The sequence below is a fragment of the Anastrepha ludens genome, chromosome 4, assembly GCF_028408465.1.
Source record: "Anastrepha ludens isolate Willacy chromosome 4, idAnaLude1.1, whole genome shotgun sequence".
Lineage (NCBI taxonomy): Eukaryota > Metazoa > Arthropoda > Insecta > Diptera > Tephritidae > Anastrepha > Anastrepha ludens.
This window is the reverse complement of record NC_071500.1, coordinates 101,419,473-101,442,971: the sequence shown is the minus strand read 5'-3', so window position 1 is coordinate 101,442,971 and position 23,499 is coordinate 101,419,473. Positions and strand designations below refer to the sequence as shown.

General features: G+C 36.6%; 1 protein-coding gene across 14 annotated transcripts in view; it reads left to right on the top strand.

Annotated features, from left to right (window-relative positions):
* Positions 1 to 683: 683 nt before the first annotated feature.
* LOC128860394 (poly(rC)-binding protein 3) overlaps positions 684 to 23,499 on the top strand; it is a 192,025-nt gene continuing 169,209 nt past the window's right edge. For 11 of the 14 annotated variants that reach the window (XM_054097899.1, XM_054097903.1, XM_054097898.1 and 8 more), the window contains exon 1: positions 684 to 765. The gene's annotated coding sequence lies outside the window, so the exon portion shown is untranslated. The remainder of the gene's footprint in view (positions 766 to 23,499) is intronic. The other 3 variants (XM_054097902.1, XM_054097901.1, XM_054097900.1) reach the window with 1 other exon arrangement.

Genomic DNA, 23,499 nt, shown 5'->3' with positions numbered 1-23,499 from the left:
TTTCACACACACTTTGCCTTTCGCTGTTTGACGCAGTAACGCATCGTTAATTTAAGTAAGGCAGTCAACCGACCGCGGCATCTTTAACACGCCTCCTCTGGCGCCCAACCATGCCTGGCTGTCAACCATATTCAACTTTTCTATTGCTTTGTTTCCCTTTTTTATCTGTGAAACATTACAAGTTCACCAGCTGCTTTCTCGCCTGCCGTACCTTGCCCTGTGCCACTCAAAACCCTCTTCCTTACCTACATACATACATATACCTACATAATTGTCGCGGTGATGGAAGAAGTTTGTCTCTTCTCTGCTTCTGCTTCTCACCTGCTATTAGCTCAGAATTTTGCGTCTGTGGACCAAAAACAAAATTAGCTTTGATGATTTTTGCGACATCCTGCGCTACCCAAAAATAAATTCTTTAGAAAATTCTCGAAGCTCGCTTTCGTTGCTTGTACACAATCTTCGTGGCAGCTTTGCAAAGTTGTTCCAAAAAAGTTTCCTTTTTGTGCTGCGCATTAATTAGGAATTCGTCTGTTTTATTATTATAATTTTTGGGGTTTTTTTTAATAAATTTTTTGTTTTTAAACTTAACCTTTTTTAATTCTTCTTTACTCTTTTACTCACACTCACTTTCTCAAAGCTTTCTTGTGCCGAGTTTAATTTCCAAATTAATTAAAAATTTTCTTTTTATCTCTTTCATTGCAGTTTAACCGTTTGAATAACAGTTTATGCAGCTTGTAAAACTCACGCTGAACGTTTAGGAATTTCGTAAGTACCGTAATATTTTATATCTTGCATAGCTTCATTTGATTACACGACTATTTCAGAGAAGGTTAACAAATTATGCTAATTGCTGAAAACATTTAGAAGCTATAATATAGTTTTTTTTTGTTTTTTTGTTTTTTAACTACGAAACTACTTTTGCGATTTTTATGTTCTACGTGTCTATGAGACGGCGCCAACTTTATTTACTTAATGCTGGTCTTGCATTAGCATTCGCATTTAACGGCGCAGAAAATTGTCCAATCAGCTGCACTTATCGGACACACAACAACAACATCAGTTGCTAGATATGCGTGAGAAAAAAAACGGAATAAAAGCCATAAGTTGCATAGCTGCGATTAAGTTCGATACAGGTTCGACTGGGTAAAAGTTTATATTTTATTTAGCAAAGTGCTTAGCAATAATTTTTTATATCTCTTAATTGATGTGTGGAAAAATTACCTTACGACTATTGAACAAATCACTTATTTTACCAAATGCTAATACTCGCAATAAAACTGTTGAAACAACATTCATCAAGCAAGCTTGCGCCGACCGAATGGAGTCCGCAAAAAATAAAGGGTTTTTTAATAAGAGGTGTTATTTTGATATTCAAAGAAAAATTCAATTTTTTAATATAAATGATCAGATGTTTATTTCATTATAAGGAGGAAGGTGTGCCGTTAATAGTGGCAAATAACATCAGGCAAATGGCCACCACGACCACGCTTACAGGACAATCTCTTTTTCACGAAATTTTCCATAACCGAATTGCAAAGTGGCTGCCCTATGTGCTCGATAGCCTCACGAATTCCTTCTTTGAGGTCTTGAATCGACCCTGGGCTGTTGGCATAGACCCTGTTTTTCACGTGGCTGCAAAGAACAAAGTCGCAAGGTGTTAAATCACAAGATCTCGGTGGTCAATTGTCATCACCTCTTTGAGAGATAACACGGTCCGCAAAATTTTCCCGTATATGGTCAATGGTTTCGTGGCACGTAGCGTCGGCTTGTTGAAAATAAACTTGTCCAGATCAATACCATCCAATTTCGGCCATAACAAATCGTTAATCATCTCTCGATAGCGCAATCCATTCACCTGTAACACCTGTTATTGGAAAACCCTTTATATAGCAACTCAATACTTTTGGCATGCCTTGACTATTTTTGTACATACTTTTTAATTCAAACTAACTTTTTATAGAAATATAGTTTATTCTTTAATAAAAACCACACAAATCCAAGTTTTTCACTTTGTACAATATTTATGAAAATTCGGCAAATTTTCTTCAAATTTTAAAAAACAAAAAAATTGGGTACGTGTCATTAAATTTTAATGAGATAAAGTGCAGATTTGAAGTTGCTAGAAAATTGATAATTTTTTATTATTTAATTTGATTTTATTTTTTTTAAATTTTTTTAAATTTTTTCCTTGACAGTGTTGCCTATTTTCGCATATGAAAATCCAAAAAAAAATTCAAGCATTCGTGGCATGGTAGAAAAAAAATTGTCAAAAGTAAAAGCTGGTTTTGAGCCACTTGAAATCAACTTAATTAATTTGATTTTAATTTTTTATAATATCTATATTTCGTTGACAGTGTTGCCTATTTTCGCCTATAAAAGTCCAAATAAAATGTCGAGCCTTCGTTGCTTCGACCACAAAAAATTGACAAAAATAAACGCGAAACTTGCCCAAAATTTCAAGGATTATAAAATTGCATACTGGAAAATTTTCTAAAAATTCAGAATAAAAGGTGTAAGATTTTTTTTATATAATTTGCACAAATTTCGAAATTTTGACTTATATATGGTTTTCGCTGGACAATGAACTATTTTTCATATGTAATTATTTTTAATTTAAACAAATTTTTTTATAAAAATGTAGTTCCTTCCGTAACAAATAGTACATTAATGCAAATTTCAGTCTTTGCACAATATTTATTGAATTTCGACAAAATTGAGTACGCAGTTTTATAGCCCATTAAATTTTACTCCAATAAAGTGCGCGTTTGAAGTTGCTAGAAAATTAAATTTTTTTTATAATTTAATTAATTAATTTAATTTTAATTTTTTATAATATATTTCCTTGACAGTGTTGCCTATTTTCGCCTATAAAAGTTCAAAGCAAATATTGAGCATTCGTTGCATGGACCAAACTTAAATTATCAAAAATAAACGCACTTTTTGAGCCATTTAAAACTTGTACTTTATTAGTCCAAAATTTTAGGGATTATTAAATTGCATGCTCGAAAATTTTCTACAAATTCAGAATAAATTGAAAAAAAAGAATAAATAATTTAAATTTTTAAGATTTTTGTAAAGAGCTATATATTCGTAAAGAATTTTTTAAAATTAAAAAAGAAACAAATAATTTGACAAAACTTTTCAATAAGTCCCAGTGCTATAGTTTATGAAGCAAATAAAAGACGGGTTGTCAAGGATTTATCCTGAAGAAACTTCAGAATATTTTAATTTGACAATTTTTGGCGGTTATAAAGGCATCCTTCAAGAACGTAACAAAATTTTTTATTTATGAAAATGTTGATTATAGAGCGCACTGCAGGCGATTTCTGGAACCTCCTTTAAAAAAAGACGATTTACGGAGTACATCGTAACTCAGGATTGGATTATCTGAAATCAAAAAACCAAACAAATTTTGTTAATATATTAAATTATCTAGTAATTAATCGTTCGGCTAATCAAAATAGTGAATTTTCACAAAATGGCAGCTTTTAAAAGAAATTATTTCGATTTTTACGTTAAAATTTTGCCGCAAATTGATTATAAAATGGAAAATAAGTATCAGATTTACCAAAGGAACGATTAATTAATATACTAGAAAATGTATCTTTAAAGATTGAGTTAAAACGGTTGACCGATCAAACAAGCCGTTTTCGAGATATCGTGTACACCGACTTGAAAAATGCCGTTTTGAAAAAAACACGTTTAAAGTTTCAATACCTACCTTAAAACGTGCCGAGGCATCTCTACATATTTAGGTATAACTCCGAAAGTATTGCTTAGATCTACTTCAAATTTCGTGCGTATACTTTTGAATATATGTACATTACAAAAATGCAATAAAAAAAATCGATTTTTTTGAAAGTCATAACTGCGTATAACTCCTTAACGCTGTGTATGTGCAAATGTAGCGTATTTTCCGTTTTCGGTAAGCAATAACTTTACCCATTTTCAAGTCCAATTCCAAAGCTTCGCAATAGACGACGAGCTCATTCTGTGTGTTAAAAAAAAAGCTTGACTAGCGCGTTTTTACAAACACATTTTAAGGCCTATTTTTCCGCAGCCGGTATTTGAAGTAAACTGCGAAAGCTATGGAACCTTCCGTTAAAGCTTTTACCGTTTTCATGGTGAAAACATGTTTCGAGTTGTGGCCAAGATCAGACCGTTAAGCGGCTTTCAGCGAATTTTAAAGAATCAACTGATTGGCTCACGTAACAGGGGTCTTGACAGCAGTTTGTTTACGAGAAAACTGAGATTGTGTTGGTGATATACGAAAAAAAATAACACACCCACCTCCCATGTTACTTCGTTATCCTCTGAACAACGACTGATTGGACGTGTTGGTGAATACGAGTGAAATGAACGGGTAGCATTGGCCGTCGAATCCCCTGGGACGTTACATTTTTGTTTTTCATCATAGCTGATTTCCAAACCTGGTACTCTATTTTTCTTGTAGAGTTTCTAATTAAAAATTAATTTGAAGTAATTTTTCCGACTAAAGTACTCGCCATTCTCATTACTTGGAGCACATTTAGTAACTTCCATAATTTAAGTGCAAAGATAGGAATCGGTAAGATTTTAAATTAATTACCGAGATATGCTATAATCACTGGGCCAGAGAATCTTTTCTCAGACCTGAATTTAATTTAATTTTTTTTTTAATTTTCCTCGAATATTTTTTAGCATGCCACAGCCCCGTGCACTTTTAAATATCATAACACATAATTCACACTGATTGAAATCAGGCCTACTATTAACAGAAAATTTCATTAAGTTAACAACAACTTCGACTTAACCCCCCAGGCAATCATCAAAAATCTTCAAATTTCTCAACTGCACGAAAAAACACTTTCGAGTGTACCAACCCACTAACCTAATAAGTGACGTTTGCAGTCGCTAGAGTTACTTACTCCAGCTTGGCACCGACATTCCATTGACACGCGTACCAAAATAGGAGAGGGAAAACATTAACAGAGCGCTTAAAGGCAAAAAATAGGTATCTAAAAGCGAACCCAAGCAAACATTCCAGTTTTTTTACGAAGCTTAAGAATAAATTAGAAATTTTAAATTATCTTTTTAATGGCCAATAAAAAAGATGTTTTAGTGACCTAGACATACCGACTGGCGCGCACAGCGTGTCAAACGTGATTTCACAGAAAAATTTAAAACAAAAAAAAAAAAAATACAGCAACAACAACTATAAACGTTTACTGCTAGCAATGCAAACAGCGAATAAAAGAACAACAACAGTATTGCTAACCGTTTGGGGGCAAAAAAAAAGGTGCACTTGTAACTGTAACAGTAATTGCCAAATGTGGTTAGGGCGCGGATTTGTTGTTTGTTATTTGCTGCTGTCAACACGTTGATATTTAGTATTTGATGGCATGACGTCATTAGGGTGGATGGGAGTTAGCAGTTTTTGTATGCCGCTCTGATGCTTGACGAATTTTGTGTTGACAGCGCCACCTCGCCCTATTTTTAAGTAATTTTTGGCGCATAAGTGAGAAAAACAGTGGGAGTCTATAATTTGCATTGCAGCCACTCTTATTCGTTTGTTCATTATTTTCTTATTTTGTAACTTAGTTTTGTAACTGTTGGGTTGGCAACTAAGTAATGGTGGATTTTTTTTCGAAAATCAAAAACAATTTTTTCATGGAACTAAATAACTTTATTCTGTAGAGTATTGCCCATTTTGATCAATGACCTTTAGCCATCTTTCAGGCAGCACCATAATCTCACGTTCATAAAACTTCTGCTTTTCATTAGCAAAAAACTGAATCAGGTACGATTTGACATCATCATCATTATTGAAATTTTTACCATTCAAGGAGTTTTGTAGAGATCGAAACAATAAGTAATCAGTTGGTGTAAGGTCAGAACTATATGGTAGGTGTGACAAACATCGCAACCAAGCTCCAATAATTTTTGCCGAGTAGCCAAAGATGTGTGTGGCCTTGTATTGTCATGAGGGAATATAATACTTTTTCGATTTGTCTATTCTGGCCGCTTTTCTTCAACTACATCGTTTAATTTCGTTTATTGTTCAATGTGGGCATCAGAATTGATCGTTCCGTTGGGTGGTAAGAGTTCAAAGAAGACAATTTCTTCGTAATCCCACAAAACTGATAGCAAAATCTTGTTTCGATGAACATCAGCTTTTGATGTTGCTTGAGTTGGTTCACCTGGTCTGCTCCACGATCTTTTCCGCTTGATATTGGTGTAAACGCCAGTTATCAGTCGTTTTAAAACTGGATCATTTTCATTACGTTTCCTTAGCAAATCGCAGCTATTAATGCATTGCGTTAAATGCGTTCCTTTTTGAATATAGCTAAGTTATTTTAAGTAATTTTCAATGCATGTAATACTGTGGGCAAAAAGTAAGTTGAATTTGGCTGTAAAATGAAAAATCTTTATTTATACTTGTAAATCAATTTCATCCCCTTCAAAATAATCCCTTCTCGATGAAGTACACTTCTGCCAACGATTTTTCCAATCCCCGAAACATGCCAAATAGTCCATTTCCGGTATAGCCATCAGCACCTTCTTCGATTCACCTTTTATCTCCTCAATCGACTGGAAACGCGTTCCCCGGAGTGGTCTGTTGAGTTTTGGGAATAGCAAGAAGTCACACGGAGTGATGCATTTGAGCTTGTCCTGATAGTCTGAAAGCATTGTTTCACACACATCAACGCGACGACTTTTTTCCAAGAAATTGAGAGTTTTTGGTACCAAACGAGATTTGACTTTTCGTAGGCCCAAATGGTCTTTCAAAATGATTTTCACAGATCCTTCTGATATTCGGATCATATCAGTAAGGTCTTTAACAGTCAACCGACGATTTTTGAGCACTAACTCCTTCACTTTATTGACGTGTTGGTCATCTGTTGACGTCGATGGTCGTCCGGAGCGCTCCAAGTCATCAACACGTTCTCGACCCTCTTTTAAGTCTTTGTACCACCTATAAACATTTCTCTGCGACATGGTCGAATCACCAAATGCCTTCTGCATGCTAAACGTTTCCGCAGCCGAAATTTCATTCCGCAAACAAAATTTGATGGCACTTCTCTGCTCTATCAAATCAGACATAGTAAAAATCGAAAAATGCACTCTTGGTCGTTTGGTAAACACAAGCGTAAATATATTACTGATAATGACATTCACATGAAAGTTGGCCCAGATGTTATTAACAGTGCTGCCAACTCATGAAAAAAATAACTAGAGCGAAATTTTAATCCCACGAAGTTTGGCAAATAAATTCACCTTACTTTTTGCCCACAGTAGTATGTGATACATGAAGCTTCTCTGCAATCTCACGTGTTGTACTGTGATGATCCGAATCGATTATTGCTTTGCGTCATCAACTTTCATCTTTGAGTGAAAAGTCACCAGAACGATTTAAAGGTTTCGTCGCCATAAACAGCATATAACTTTTTATGAGCTTGCGATGCGATTTTCCTTTTGCGGAAATAAAAAAGCAAAATATGACTAAAATGTTCCTTTTGATTTTCCATTTTTTAACGAACGCCAAACTAAAACTACGCAATCGATTAAACAACTTTTTTTACTGATTGACAGCTGAATTGCCAACTATCAAATAATTAATTCATTGAATTAATGTGTTTTACATTTGTACTATGTCTGCAAACCTAAAAATTTAACGGAAGCCATCTATGAGTGGAATCCGCAATTACTTAGTTCGTTTTAATTGTTGTTGTGACTCAAATTAGTTAGACATTTTCGAATGCAATTTTCTCAAATGATTATTTTCAGTACTCGCACTCAGTTCTCAGAATCGGAGTAACTAACTTTATATACAAGGTGGCACAAAATTAATCACCCTATCGGAAGATTCAAAATTTTTTTATATTTAAATTTTGTTAAAATATGATTTTATTGTCATATTTGACACTTGACACAGCTAGACAGCTGCAGTATACAAATTAACAAGTAAAAGCTGAAATAAAGATTTGTTAAGCCAACCAGATTAATCTGCCGTGTTTTGCTTTTTTAGGATTCAGTTTGATTTTATTTCACGTCGAATTGTTTTTTTTTGGTTTTTTTTTATTTCGATTAATTTTATTGTATTTTCTCTCATTTTATATAAAGGGTGGTTAAATTTCAAGGGCCGATGTTGAATGTGAACCACACCTAAGCTTCAACGACACCGTTGGACTTCTTTCTTTGGGGTTATTAGAAAGAAAAGGTGTACGTCGATAAACCAGCAACAATTCAAGGGCTAAAGGATGAGATAATTCGGCACATTAACGGCATAGAACCTCAATTATGCCTCAGCGTCATGGACCATCGGATGGAGATGTGCCGCCGGGGCCGCGGCGGCCATTAGGCCAATATTTTGTTGACCCAAGATTTTGTTGATTCAAGAGCTAAAGGATGAGATAATTCGGCACATTAACGGCATATAACCTCAATTATGCCTCAGCGTCATCGAAAATTTGGTCCATCGGATGGAGGTGTGCCCCGGAGGCCATTTGGCCTATATTTTGCTCCATATGAAGCCGTATCAATATTATCATAATAAAGAGAAATGACAATAATTTACTAAAAAAAATTTATTTTATACAAAATCAACATCGGCCCTAGAAACTTAACCAGCCTTTATTTCTTGTTTTATATTTTTCATATAATATTTGCTAAATCTCTTTCCCAATTTATTTTATTTTTTTGGTTTTTTGATTGTTATTTTCATTTTGCTTATTTTCATCGCAATCAAATTATATCACCACCAGAGGGGCATTTATGTTGTCTGTTGTATTGCTGCATTATTACTTCTAGTTTTTTTCTTGGCCTACCGCATTTCATTTCTTTCCAAAACACATCTATAAATGTCCGACTTCATTTTCACCTGTGATGTTAGCCTTTGTGGGGCTGAGAAGATGCCATTGTTGCTGTGTTGCTTAATTTTTCCTTTAGCTCTTGCTTTTGTACTTTTTTCTTCTTTTTTTCACGTTTTCGTTTCAACGCTTTGCTTTGCCATTGGCAGCACTCGCGTGCATATGTGGCTGGACCAGTTTCCCCAGTGACTAACTTTTTGTTATATTTGTTTTATGTTTCCTTTTGTAAGGCTTCTCTAAAACCTACTACGTTTCTTCTGTTTACTTCTTTCATTTTTGTGTCGGCGCTCACAGCGCTACAATTTGGTTGGTGTAGGGTAGGCCTAACTGGCGTCACTTCTATCGGCTGGGAAAACGGAGCTTTTCCACTGCTGTCAAATGTGAAACTAACTGTACACAGCCATACGTAAGTCAAATGTACCGCATTATAGCACACACACGCAAATTCATGCCGCCCACACATGCAACACATCTCCTTAGTTCACATATCTACGTGAGGTGGAGGTGTTGGAGCGGCTTCCATCATCTTTGCGATGCGTGAAAATTAAAGTACTCGTAGTAGAAAAGCTGAATTGTGCATGTGACTGTAGCCACCTCCTCTGCCTCTACTTACATGTTTGACTTTACAGACGTCATTGCTTTCCACGTTTTCTTCGTACTTCGTAGCGTTTCGTTGCGTGCTTGTATTCGTGCGATAGTGAGTGCTTGTCAGCTTTCTGCCTCGCCGCTCAGACAATCATATTTGCTAAACGACCGGTGCGACGCAACTTGTGCGCGTTGTTGTGCCTATTTTAGGCGAAGAGGAAATGCGGTATTTTCACCTTTTATTCACCGCCGTCACCGTCGTCATTACTGCGTCGTCCCTCGCTCTCCGCCACCATTACTTACTGATTTGCCTTCTCTTCCGCTGCTGCTTCCTCTTTGCCACTTTTTAAAGGGGCATGTTGACTTTGTCGTGCTGTATTTCATTCTAACTTGCTGCACGGCGCGGCCGTCCTTTTGTAAGCTCCATTCATTCTGGCAGAATATTAAGTCGCGATTCAGTTGTCCTGTCGACTTCATTTTACCGCTTGTCCCTTACACTTACTGTCAATATTGCGTGCGTTTAATCGCGGCACTCACTTCAACCACCCCGCCTTTGTTGTGCTACAATCATCCGTCAAACACACACTTATAAGTGTCGTTTCGCCTTGTATCCCCCGTCTGCTCTCACCCCGTGTAATACATTTTTAATGGATTCGTTAGCTCGCCTAGGTTTGTTAGTCGCAAATGTTCTGTCACCTTCGCGAGGCGCAAAGCACTCACTCCACCGTCACCACTTTTCATATTTTTTGTTTCATTTTTTTTTTTTTTGTGTGTTTTTTTTGTATCTTTTTTATGTTTTTTGTCTTTCATTTTCCCTTCCTTCTCACACTTGGATTTTCTATTTCCGCCTTGCTTTCGCCATCCGTCTTTTGCCTTCCTTCATCGGCGATTGGTTGTTCTGTCAGTTCACTAGTCAGTCACCTCAAATATTTAACCTGTCAGTTCACATTCTCGTTCGCCTTCCTCAACCTACGGCTAGCTCCATCTGCACTCTTCGCCGTCTCGCGTGTAACGCGCCTGTCATGCGACATAATGCACTTCGCTGGCTCGCTTAGTTTATGTGCGCGCTTTAAGCTCTTCACGCTCACATTTTTCGTATTCATTTCATACTTTTGCGTACCCTGCCCGTTCTTGTCGAAAATATGTCACCACCTAAGTCCTACCCCCAATTGTTGCCAGATTTGCGTTGCAGTTGCTCCGCATTTTCTCGTTCGTTTTTCGTATTTTTACTCGTCATTTGTTGTTTTTTTTTTTTTTTGTTCAATGTTTTCTTACAACACATTACAAATATTTTACATCGTTTTAATGACATCACTTCGTCCTGTTCCGCTCAACAAAGTGCGTCCTGTTCCATTAGCAGCCAGCTATACCATGACATGTCCTCTACCACCGTTCCTATCGTTCGTTTCAACTCGCTTCGTATACTCCCATCAGCTGCAATGCTTTAGCTCCATTCGATGCCCTGAAAGCTGAAAGCATCTCTGTGTTTTAATTACTCACATGTTTCTCCACTCCCCTCACTTTACGTTGCTGCTTTTGCATGTTGTATCTGCACACACATCGATTACCATATAAATACAATTTGTCATGAATATATTATACATAGATTACACGTAGATACGGGTTCATACTCGCTTGATTTTCATGCATATTTATGAGTACGTGTTGACACTTAAGTGTTTCGAACGACTGATTTTATGTGAGGCAACTCTAAGGAGTACATCCTCCTTTTTTTATTACTTGGCAAGATTTCATAATGAAATCAATAAAATGTACTGTTTATCATAGAAGCAAATTTTCTTAACTGACACATTTTCTTAACGTGAACAATCTTGTCTCTCAAGGACTTCTCTCCACGGTGACCAAAGGACAAAAGTTCTGTGAGAATTACTGCTATACGTGTTTCACGAGGTCTTCTCTTCACGTGATCCAGATTATCTCTATACTTTTTTTTTGACGTCTTCTTTCCACCTCGGCCAAAGGTGAACATTCCTATATATGTTTTGCAAAGTCTTCGCTCCACCTTGTCCAAAGATGGAACATTCTGCATTGATGATTCGTGTACGCGACTAAGAAGGTCTTCTCTCCACGAAAGCCAAGGATAAAACATTCTATCTGGTCTGTTCCTATATATGTCTTGCGAGGTCTGCTCTCCACGTGATGCAAAGAAAGAATGTTCTGCCCGGATTATTCCCATACGTATTTGTGGGGTATTCTTCCCTACCTTGACCAAAAGTTGGATGTTCTATCTGGATTATTCTCTCTAAGCATTACGCAAGGTCATTTCGCCACGGTTACCCAAAGTGGATCGTTCTGCCTTATATCGTCCCCTTAGTATAACAATAGCCTATGTGCTCATAGGCTATTATTTTTTTATTGAATTTTTGGATTCTCCATTGTCGATTTTATATGTGGTCAAACTTTTGTCAAATTCTAGTTCCACAAAGTGGGTCAAAACGTTAGTCAAAAAATAATAAATATTTACAGACATAACAAGATTTGAGTGAGAGCTACTTTCGACCAAAAATGTTTGAAATTCATTTTTTCAAAACATCAAAAAATTTATAGGCTATTTCAATACTAAGGGGACGATATGTACATTTTGTGCACAGATCTTCACTCTCCACGGTGGATAACGTTCGGTCCATGTTGTGCAAAGTCTTTAGTTTCTGCAAATTTCTCACCGAAGTTCTCTTCATAAGCCCCTTGTCTTTATGGCGTCGCATTCACTATTTTTGTGAGAGGCGGGTTAAGAAGTTCGAAATTGCTGATTGTGTGTGGCAGACTACGTGCAAAATTTAGTTGAAAAGTTAGTTTTGGACGTATATTTTAATATTTATTATCTGATACCTTCAATATTCCCATCTTTACAGCACAGTGTAGGTGGGAAAAAATGATAGCCTTGAATAAGTGAGCTCCAGTTCGCGCTGCTTTTGTCGCTATTGTGCCCAGTAAGCTAAATTTCTAGGCGTTATTCTTTATTTCAAGAGCAGGTAAAAATTTGCTTTGCATGTTGCTCATGTGAGATTAATCGCCTGGATGTTACTTTATAGTCTACTGGCAAGATGTGACAAATAAGTTCCGGGAATTGGTCAATAAAGTACAGGGAAATTAGTTTAGTTTAATTTTTCATTAACCTTCACAAAAGGCTTCCTGTACCTAGATTATACAACGAATCTACTATTTGCTCACACGATTCGAAGCAGCTGTGCTACAGTGCGCGGTTATAGCTTATTTGATCTCTTCACCGGCATGACAAGTTGTCTTCAGGTGTGATTTCATCTAAGGGAATAAGGGAAATTTGCAGAGAGCGATATGTGGTGAATGTGTCAACGTTGGCATGCATGTTTCTTTTACTAAAAACTCTTGCACAATGAACGAGAAAATGGCTCGTTAGTTGCAGTGATACATAGCCAACTTAGAACACCATAAGATACGAGGGGTGCCTTTTATAAGTCGGGATTAGAGAACAAAAACAAATTTTAATCATCGAAAATCACTTTATTGTTTTTGAAAATATTCTCCATGAAGATCTATACACTTTTGCATTCGTTTGAACCAAATGTCGAAGCACTTTTGCCACTCTGAATGAGGTACCTCCAAAACATGCATTCTGAATGCCGCAACCGCTTCTTCAGGTGTCGAAAAACGTTAACCTCTCAGTTTGTTTTTTACGTACGGGAATAAAAAGAAGTCATTCGGTGCCAAGTCAGGACTATACGGCGAATGACCCATTAATTCGATGTTTTGGGTGCTCAAAAATGCAGTTGTTTGAGCCGATGTGTGAGAGCTCGCATTGTCCTGGTGAAGAGTGATCCGTCTTTGGCGATTGATTTTCCTAATTTCTTGGAAGACAACTGGCAAACAAATGGTTGTGTACCACTCAGAATTTACTGTTCTGCGTTGTTCTAGTGGTGCGGTTGCGATATGTCTAGTTTTTCCGAAAAAACAGGCGACCATGTGCTTGGAAGTGTTTCGTGCGCGAACAACTTTTGTTGGATTTGGCTCATCTTGAAACACCCATACAGTCGGCTGCTGTTTACTTTCGGGTTCATACGCGTAAATCCATGATTCATCACCTGTCACGATGTCATAGACGTGTTTCGAAGCCCGACGATCGTATTTTTTGAGCATTTCCTTCGACCAATCGACACGAGCCTTTTTTTGAGCGATTGACAAATTGTGTGGGATCCAACGTGAACAAATTTTTTTAACAGTCAAATGTTTATGCAATATTGAATGTATGCTGGTCCCAGTAATGCCTAAGATTGTCCCAATCTCACGATAGGTCACATGACGATCTTGCAATATCAGTTCGCGCACAGCATCAATGGTTTTCGGAACAACAACTGATTTTGGACGACCTTCACGAAATTCGTCTTGGAGTGAGCTACGACCACGATTAAATTCACCATACCATCGATAAACACTGGTCCTTGAGGAGCTTCATCGCCAAAAATGAATTAAATTCATCCATGCAATGTTGCTGAGTTAATCCACGTCGAAAGTTGTAAAAAATAATCGCACGAAAATGTTCACGATTTAATTCCATTTTTGGACCGAGATGAATCTTTTAAGTTACTGTAAACAACACAAATAGCGCTGGTTTTTCTAAACGTTCTGAGTAAGCCAAAAAATGTCAAACTTTGCGATACAGCTGTCAGTTGCCAGATTGCAACACCAGGGTTGCCAAATCCCGACATATACAAAGCACCCCTCGCAGATGATCGATGTCGCTCATATCGGTGAAAAACGCTTAAGATTGGATGATTTGGATATCCTGATATCCTCGCTTTAATTTAGAGGTGGATAACCAAACATGGAATTGAGTCATTGAGTTGGTTCCCATCAGTGAATCGGTAACTCCCACTCCCTCTAAAAACAATGTAACTTAAGGCCTCTTCTATTCGTCATTTCTTCGCTCGCTATTTCTAAGCTCGATTAGATTGACGAAAAATTTGCATGCGAAAGCAACAACAAAGTTATCGATTAAGATTCGCCGCTGGCGAGTGTGGCTATAGCTCATTAGACCGCACCGCCTTACCAGCATATATAATTTAAAACAGCTCTCTTCCCGCCGACATATATGTAGTTATTTGCTTCATCTATTCGCCACTTGCTAAGTCTTGGCGAAAAAAGAGGTCTTTAGTAACTCAGTTGATGTTCCGTGAATCACTCTTATGTAGCTTCTTTCTGTCCATACAACTCACTCACTCCACCACAGAGCTTAATATGAAAAGTCGTTCTACTTCCTCACGTTCACATTTTGCATCTGAGGAGGTATGGGCATTTTTATCATCTCTTATTCGCAATTCTTTCTTGACAATTCTTTGCATAGAAAGAAGATTTGACCAAGCAGAATTTCATAGTGTCATTTCTATAGCAACAGCATTTGGATCCTTAGTTCAAACGTATTCACTTTAGGGACACCGTTGCTCATTTAAAAGTATACCAAACGATTAGAGAGTAAATCTGAATCTCAATGCTTCAAGCAATAGCGAGTTGGGTGAGGATATTGTGATGACTTATGAGTTTTGTGCGCAACACCGAAGATTCTCGCTTGAGGCAAAGAATGGGAGGGACCTACCGTTTTATGACACCTCCGAACGGCAGATCATTTTGGCAGATGAGGAGCTTTTTCATGGCAGAAAGTCACTCGGAGATTTTGCCATTACCTGCCGAGGAGTGATCGCTATTAGAGCAAAACTTTTTCTTTGCACTTCCGATCACGCACCAACCCTTTCGACTACAGCTGCCACTCATATATAGCGGCACCAATGTTAGCCTTACAGAGCAACCGTAGGAGGTGTGGGACGATTTTAAAGACAAATTTCCTATACTTCACAAAATAGCTAAACGATTTCTCTGTCTGTTGAACACAATTTAGCTTAATACTTTCTGTATGTTTGCTATCAGTTCGAATAAATAGCGAGTGCATTTTTCAGATACTTTTTACTAGTATAGGTATCGAGTACATACGAAATAATATTAAATTGGTGTCTGGAGAAAAGTATTTATTTCCAAGATACCGAAATTAATTCCTCAACAAATTGCATAAAAATTATAATACGTTACGCACTCCCATGCAAAATGTCCAATCCAATATTTCAGCTTAATTTCCCACAGAATTCAAAAATATTATTTCCAATGTGTTTATTAAATTCTCTCTTCCTCCGCTAAAACTAGCCTCGTACTCGCATAAATAACTGCCCAGCTTTGGCTAATCCTCTGTTTCCCTGCATCCCTGCATCCCGGTATCCCTAATCCATATACAATTTAGCAGTGGCTTGATTGACCCCAACCGCATATCTGCACAGCTGTGCCACTAATTCGCTTAGTTAATTGCGTTGTATTATAATCCTGTTTATACGCTCGCCCTTGTCTGCTCTCCCTTTGCTTATTATGCTCCTACACATTAAACCCCCGCCGCTACTCATCTTGTGTAATAAATATTATGCAAAACCGCTTTGTGAAGCTGGACTGGACTCTTTTTGACATAATTCATAAATTTGAAATGAAGTGCAAGTGGATATAGTAGTACAAAATCACCTCACTCACATACATACATACATATATACATACCCATACTCACACTTGCATGTAATTTTTCACGACTCAAATTGTTAGGATTTTCATTATGATGCACCCGCGCGTGTGCACAAAAGGCAAATATAGCAACGCAACGCTAGCCACAAAAAGAAATAAATACAACTAGCCCTGCGTTCGTTCGCTTTTTTTTATTATTATTTACTCTTATACAAAATTAATTATTCACAAGTGAGCGCTTTGTTATGGTAACCAGACGCCTGTAGTTGGAGTGGACGGGTTTGTGGGTGTAATGAGGAACGTTGGTGTGTTTGTGTGCCTGCCTGCGTTTGTCTGTTTGTCTGTGTCATTCCTGCGAGCGAAATGTGCGTAGGGAGAAGGCATTCAGGTGTCATGGGCACGTAAGCGAACTCATAAAATTTAACACACAATTTGCAGCATTTAATAATTTACAATAAATATTAATTACTAGCAATAAAATTGCGTGGCGTTAATATCCAGCTGCTTTGTGGGCTGCAGACGCACGTACAACTTTAATAACTATCAGGAATGCACAGTAAATAATATTTTAAGCGCTTAGCATGGTATCAAACTACCTACTTGCATTTTCAGTTATACTAATGTATAAGTACAGTAGTGGTCATAATATGCGAGTATGCGACCAGGACAATGAAGATCTTTTTAGAAAAGTTTGAAAAAAAAACATTATTGTATATTTTAAAAATTCTTAATGGTGTTGTATTTATAATTTAAACTTTTGAGATAAAATCATATTTTTCTTTTTTTTTCAAAAATTCAAAACAAAAATTTTTGTGGTAATTTTAGAAAAAACCCCTTCACTCGGAATTTGTTTTTTTTTTTTGTTATATTTATAATTTAATCTTTAAGGATAAAATAATTTTTTTGTTTTATGGTGGAAATTCTTTTTTGTAATATATGGGAAATTTTATATTTTTAGAAAAACGCATCTGCAGAATTTTTTTTCGGTAAATTCATAATCTAATCTTCTAGGATATTTATTTATTTTTTTTGTGGTAAGAATTGTTTTTGGTATTTTTAGAAAAATGCCTCCACTCAGGTTGTTTTTCGTTATATTTATAATCTAATCTTTCAGGATAAACAATTTGTTTTAGGAAGAGATTTATTTTTGTTAAATATTTGGGGAAAAAAATTTTGTTTAATTTTTCTAAAAAAAAACTTTTTTTTTTTTTGATTTTTCTAAAACAATTTCATTTTTCGTTATATTTATAATCGAATCTTTTGGGATAAAATAATTTTTTTTTTCTTTTGAGGAAAATGGTTTTTTTTTTTTTATTAATTAATCTTTTAGGATAAACTATTTTTTTAGGAAAATAATTTTTTTTTTAATATTTGGAAAAACAAAATGTGTGTTTAATTTCTGGAAAGAAAAATTTTTTATTATATTTTCTGAAAAAAAGTTTTGTTTAATGTACAAAAACAAAAAATTTTGTTTATTTTTCGAAAAAAAATTTTGTTTAATTTTTCGAAAAAAAATTGTGTTAATTTTTTCTAAAAATAATTTTTTTTTGGTATGTTTAGAAAAACGCCCCCTCTCAGATTTTTTCGTTACGTTTAGAATCTAATATTTTAGGATAAAATATTTTTTTATTTTTGGAAAACAATTTTTTTGTTTCATTTTTAGAAAAAAAAAATTTATTTGTATTTTTAGAAAAACGCATCCATTCACATTTTTTTGGTATATTTTTATAATCTAATCTTTTAGGATACGACAATGTTTTGATTCTGGGGAAAAAATTCGTATTTTTTTGTTTTTGGGAAAAAAATTGTTTTTGGTAGTTTTAGAAAAATGCCTCCACTCAGATTGTTTTTCGTTATATTCATAATCTAATCTTTGAGGATAAACAATTTGTTTTAGGAAAACAATTTTTTTGTTAAATATTTGGAAAAAAAAATTTTGTTTAATTTTTCTAAAAAAAAATGTTTGTTCAATTTTTCTAAAAAAAAGCATTTTTTTCTTTTTTTTTTGATTTTTCTAAAACAATTCCTTTTTTCGTATTTTTAGAAAAACGCCTACACTCGATTTTTTTTCGCTATATTTCTAATCTAATATTTTAAGATAAAATAATTATTTTTGGAAACAATTTTTTTATTTTAATGTGTGCACAAAACATCCAAAGTTTTGTTTAGGATAAAATGTATTAAAAAAACTTATTTGAGAAAAAACTATTTTTTTTTAGAAAAAATTCCTCCACTCAGAATATGCTTTTTGCTTAAGATAAAATATACTTAATAAGTACGCTTTAATTTTTCTTACTTTTTTTTTGGATAAAATGTAAATACTTAAAAAACTTATTTAAGAAAATAATTACATATACATACATATATATAGATATTTTTTTCTCGTTTTTGGAGAAAATTTTGTTTTGCTCAGTTTACGAAAATGCCCACAATCAGAATTGGTTCCTAATTTTTTGTTCATTCCTTAAGATAAAATGTACTTAACAAACTTATTTAGGAAAAAACTATTTAATATTTTTCTGTCTTTTTGCCTTCTTAAAGTCTTCGGAGGAGATATCATCGTGATTTCTGTCCATCACTTAAACAAACCATCATCCTGGAGTGTGTTACTTTAGTTTCCGACCGTCGACAAAAAGGCAAACATAGCCAGCATAAAGCATTACCCATAAGTTTTTAGCAAATGCTGCTGAAGTCGCAATCCGTGGCCAAATATAATTCGGACCTTTTCCGTAACATAGAACGGACTGTAAAGGGACTGGGGCATGCGGATGTGGACACATTCCGGAATTGTTTTTATATATTTGCCAATAATGATTTTATTGTTGTAACGTCTCATAACATCTGTTTCTCGTTCACTACTAGTAGTCGCTTTCGAAGGAATTTGTTTAACAAAATACCTCCATCAAAACAGCTTTGAGTCGCTTGTATTCACTGAAGTAGTTTTTGAACTTTGGCTCGTGTTTTTGCTTCGTCACATCGAAGATTATAGACAGATGTGCATGTTTTACTCAAAAACCCATATCTTCTCGCTAATTGTGATTACTTTTGATGATGACGAAGTCGGTAGAAGCCAGAAGAAGTCATAATTTCAGACTAAGTAATGTCAGTCGAGCTTTTCTTGAAAGAAGCTCGTTTGATGGCTGCATATGTGTATTGCGATGCCTAGTCAGAACTTTCATATCTCCAGTCATGCCAGGCGCAAAACAAGTCGGATTTTTTGAAGAATCCGACAAGTTCTACGAACTAAATTGTCTTCATCCTGGCATTTATGGTGCTACATAAATGCGAAGCGTATTCTTCGTAATGCGGAGCATTCGCACAAGTTGTGCTTAACTGATTCTATCTTTTTCTCCTCCGTACGTCTTCTAAAGGAATTAATAGATTAGAATTAAAATCTGGAGATCAATGGTCAATATCTCGTGTATGTGTTATGTATTTCATTCAACGAGCGTTGGCCAAAATGAACCCGATACTCTTAAACTTGGAGAAGCTGCGAACTGGAAAGCCAGTGTGGCCGGGCCTCTATGCTGCGTCTCAGTTTCCTATCCTGTCTCATAAACTTGATTTTAGTAGGTACTCTTCGTTTTTCCTCAACTTGTGAAAAGTGATAGCGCAGAAGGACTTCTCTGTTTGGGCTCAGTTTCCAGTAGCACTGAGAGATAATCTACTTTTCTCCTCAAATGTGAAAAGTGATCACCCAAAGGGCCTTCTCTGTTTGGGCTCAGTTTCCAGTAGCTACTCTACTTTTCTCCTCAATTGTGAAAAGTGATAACATAAATAGGCTTTTATGCTACGAGTCGGTTGCCTGTTCTGTATCAGACGAACGCTTTTAGTAGCTACTCTTTTTTTCGTCACTTGGTGAAAACTAATAGCTATGTTTGGGCTTAGTTGCTTGTTCTGTCTCGAACTCTTACCATTACATGGATACTTTTTAAGCACAATTTTTCACAATATTTGGTAAAAACGTACACCTTATTGGAATTTATATAAAAACATTATCTCATGTTGGCATTCGATATTTCGAAAAAAAAAAATTAACAAAAAACTCACAAAAAATTGTCTATGCTCTCTGTTTAGTTTATTTCTTTTGATTACAAAATAAAAGAAATTTTCTCTCACTTATATACCTCCCACTATGTTTACTGGGTACACATCCAGTAGTCAGCAAAAATGGCATACAGTCACGCATACAATGCAGGCCCATCGTTAATTGCATTTACAAAATGACTCCGCACTCAATGGCACAGTGTGTGTGAGTATATAGGTGCCTGAGTGAAAAGGAGAGGCTCGATAACTGAGTGGCAGATTCAGTAATAATGAAAGGTAGCGAGTTAACGCTTGCGAGGCTGCCTGCCAACTTTATTGTGCCGTTATTGCGTATAACTTTTGGAGCAGATCCGCTAAAAGGCAGTCAGCCGCAAAGAAAAACAATAGCAAAAAAAAAACAACAACACGCAAACAGAAGAGTTCATCAAACAATTGTTTAATTATGAACAGCAGAGCTACACTACAATCGTATAAGCGCAAAAGCTTCTAGGCAATTATTGCCTGCTATAGCACCGCCTGCTGTCTGCCCTCTGCTTACCTCTCTACCAGCAAGGACTCTGCCGTCATTTACGCAAGTGATGAATTGCCTCCTGGCTGACAGATGCCAATGCATATACAGTTGCTGCTGTACGTATGTACATACATATTTACGTGTGTGTGATTGCGTGAATTGCGTTAATTCTTAGCTTAAATGTGCAGCTGTTTGTGTTTGTGTATGCGAATGCGAATACGAATGTGTAAATATTTGCTTTGTTGCCGAATATACCGAAAATAATGCTGATGATAGGTATAAAATACTTATAGCTCGTCGTATTCTCTTACTCGTTTAATAAGCAGTAATACTACTAATGATTGTATTGCTGCCACTGCTGGATGATGGTAATGTTGCTGCTTATGCTGATGACCTATTAAAATCATTTCCCCAATTCTCAATAAGCAAACAACAGAAAAAGAGATACAGAAGCATTCCCACACGTGTTGCGATAATCGAGCTTTAATGAAAATCTTCAAATATGCTGAAATGGCCTATTACATGCAATGTGACCCCGAATTTAGCTTAACTTGTGTGTGTATGTATGTATGTGCCTTTGACTTCATGTTTATGAAAATATTATCAACATACAAGCAAATTAAGTTGCACATGCCCCGTAGGAATTTCATACATTAAATAGTAACGAACTGTAGCAAAAGTCACTATCGGAAAGGACAAGAAGGCGCGCGGCTTAAGCTCCTGTTATTCAGATGGGTGGTCGAACACTGGAATGCTGTACTTGGCTAGAAATCTGTTGATAGAGAATGAATGGATGAAGTAATCAACATATTGCATTGGCTAAGATTCATTGAATTTAAGAAAAATTGGTCGAATTTCTATAAGTTGGGTTAGGGAAAGTGGCGGGTCCATTTGGACAGAGGAAAAACAGAAGGGGAAAAACAAAAATATGAATAGGATTGACGACGGCGCTTTGGATAGGAATATAATGATGACCAAACGGTGACTAATTACATTACGCTAACCGCTTCAAGAGGCCGCCGTAGGCGAATCGTTGTTGCGTGACTAGCGTTCGGGAGTGCGTGGGCTCGAATCTCCGTCCATGAACATAAAATAATAGTTTTTTGTAATACTGGTCGCCCGTTCGCAATATCTTCATAAAAACCATTTGCCGTTTAGGGTCGGTTTAAACCTGTAGGCACCTCCATTTGTGTAACAAATCACGACGCACACCACAAATAAGAGACGAAGCTTGGCCAAACACCTAACAGAAGATAGGATCCCAATTATTTATTTTATTTAACCGCTTCAAGTTGCTGATGCAATTCACCAGGTGTGTGATGTTTAAATTTGGTGTATCCGCAGGTGTAGCAAAAAGGTGAGAGCCCAGATATCTGAATCTTAGCCCGATAAGATCAGGGCAGGGAGAGAGGGGAAGGTGCTGAGCTGATAACACCTCATCTTCCAGATAGTTTCTGTAAAAGGACTGCAGGCAATACCAAATCTCACCGCCTGGTTAACTAACGGACAAATCCCGGTAAGTACACTCACCAAATTCGTGAGCTGCGGCTTTGTTAGCCTCACAAATTGCCTCGAGCGCTTCCGATTTACCCGTGGTCAGAAGCATCTCACGACTTTGCACATTTGCGCACTAACCCAGCGCTCGTTAAGCTTTCCAGAGAGAGAGAGAGACCCATTCCATGAGCAGGCCGCAGGTTTTCAAGGAAAAACGATTCTTCTAATTTCAAATTTTTATAAATGTGGTGCAAAGTGTAAAACTTAGAATCAAACAAATTCATGGAAATTTAAAAAAGGCGCTATTATTTTGTCCCTTTTTTTGTATTTTGTGGATGAGGTAGGACTCGAAATGCCTTCGTACTTACAGCGACTGTCGTCTACTACGTCGAGTGGTGTGGCCACTAAAACAATCCCACCTCCTCTTCTGGGGAGACTCCCTTCCCGGTACTACTTTCTGCATTACTGGGAGAAGACGTAGAACGACGTCCCTGAAATGTAGCAGTTCTATTCACCTACATCTGGGTCCACCATGCTTGTGCTTCGTGCTCTAGGCTCGTCTGCCTATGTGTCTGTCTGTGAGGCTTTGCCTTGTGACACCTCATCGAGGTCTATCTTTTTTCTCTGTAAGACGTCTTCAACGTTTCGTTTGACCACATTACAGGTATCCTCACATTCAAGCATCTTGCCGATCACATTGAATAGCTCGATATCGCTAATCTGCTCCCTTAGAGCATCTCTTTGCACGAGCGATCTGTTGCAACTAAAGAATGTGTGTTCAACGTCATTGCTCTGTGCTTGACAGTACCTGGGGTCGCTTACCTTACCCATGCGGTATACCCAATTTCGGAAGAATCCGTGGCTCGAGAGGACCGAAGTCATGAAATAGCCCAGTTGCCCGAAGTTCTGTTGAACCCATTTGCCTAATGTAGGAATCAGCTTTCATTCGTACATCTGCCACTCTATTCAATGTCCCCTCGGCTTTGCCACGGCTGCTTGGTTTGGCATCTCCGTTCTGCTGTGTTTGTGTTGGCGTGTTTTTTTTCCTGCAATCCCATGTATCCGATCGTTCCCGAGCCATGCGGTCGATAGATATCTCTTCGCTTATCACAAAAACTGCTGCATCTGAGACCGTGTGGTAGGTTGAGGCAACTCTGAGCGCCACTGAATTGTACAACTTCCAGTGTTTTGCGCTTGGTTTTGCAGTTTAGTGCATCTCGCTGCCGTACAGGAATATTGCGATTATGTAATGTACTTAATTCCAAGAAAAATATGGGTCTCACGACAAATCGATAGCAACGGTGCCAAGGATGTAGCGTAAAGAAAAATTTTGCATATGGAAATAAATGAGGAAATTTAACGAAAACAAATTGCATACCCTAAAAAGGTATTACCCTTATTAGAAGAGAAGAATTAAGTTAAAATAAAAATACACACATACTTAACTCCCTGTGATACTGCGCTATT